This window comes from Pongo pygmaeus, chromosome 14 (assembly GCF_028885625.2).
Source record: "Pongo pygmaeus isolate AG05252 chromosome 14, NHGRI_mPonPyg2-v2.0_pri, whole genome shotgun sequence".
Taxonomy (NCBI): domain Eukaryota; kingdom Metazoa; phylum Chordata; class Mammalia; order Primates; family Hominidae; genus Pongo; species Pongo pygmaeus.
The window spans coordinates 27,679,281-27,680,493 of record NC_072387.2 but is presented as its reverse complement, the minus strand read 5'-3'; the positions used below and the strand labels follow the sequence as shown (position 1 = coordinate 27,680,493).

Genomic DNA, 1,213 nt, shown 5'->3' with positions numbered 1-1,213 from the left:
ATGCCCTAAGAACGTCCAATTAAATTAGTGGCTCTCAAACTTTACCTCGCAATAGAATCACCTGGAGTGCTTCCTAAAGCAAGGAGTACTTGGCCCTATCCCTGAAATTCTGATTCAGCAGGTCCAGGACAGGTCCAAGATTCTGCATTGCTAACAAACACCCAGGTGATGCTGATGCCGCTGTCCAAGGACCACACTTAAGAACCACCAATCTAAATTAATGTTTTAAATTCTCACCCAAATAACCATAAAAATACTTTCAGTTCTAGTTAAAGAAGACCTCTTCCTAGGGCGGCGCTCGGCGAGTTCTCCCGAGCCATGTTCAGTTCGAGCGCCAAGATCGTGAAGCCCAATGGCGAGAAGCCGGACGAGTTCGAGTCAGGCATCTCCCAGGCTCTTCTGGAGCTGGAGATGAACTCGGACCTCAAGGCTCAGCTCAGGGAGCTGAATATTACCGCAGCCAAGGAAATTAGAGTTGGTGGTGGTCGGAAAGCTATCATAATCTTTGTTCCCGTTCCTCAACTGAAATCTTTCCAGAAAATTCAAGTCTAGCTAGTACGCGAATTGGAGAAAAAGTTCAGTGGGAAGCATGTCGTCTTTATCGCTCACAGAAGAATTCTGCCTAAGCCAACTCGAAAAAGCTGTACAAAAAATAAGCAAAAGCGTCCCAGGAGCCGTACTCTGACAGCTGTGCACGATGCCATCCTTGAGGACTTGGTCTTCCCAAGCGAAATTGTGGGCAAGAGAATCCACGTGAAACTAGATGGCAGCCGGCTCATAAAGGTTCATTTGGACAAAGCACAGCAGAACAACGTGGAACACAAGGTTGAAACTTTTTCTGGTGTCTATAAGAAGCTCACGGGCAAGGATGTTAATTTTGAATTCCCAGAGTTTCAATTGTAAATAAAAATGACTACATAAAAAATATATATTCACAAAAAAAAAGAAGACAGATCGCACACACACATTCATCTTCTCTCTTTTCTGATACTCTGTTAAAATGCATACTTAAGTAATATTGAGATCAGGAGAGACACATCAGCAGGTGAGAAATTACAAAATTCTGGAAGAAAGCAGTTGGAATAGTGGTAGCAGAAGTGCAGGTTTCTTACAAAATAATAAGGATACTGGATTACTTCTGACAGAAACCCAGACAGGATCAGAATCCATCTAAGATGTGTGACATCAGACTAAGAAGGATTCAAGGATTGGG

The 1,213-nt window shown here is 43.3% G+C and overlaps 1 pseudogene; it reads left to right on the top strand.

Annotated features, from left to right (window-relative positions):
• Nucleotides 1-318: 318 nt before the first annotated feature.
• Nucleotides 319-910, top strand: LOC129011618 (small ribosomal subunit protein eS7-like; annotated as a pseudogene).
• Nucleotides 911-1,213: the final 303 nt, after the last annotated feature.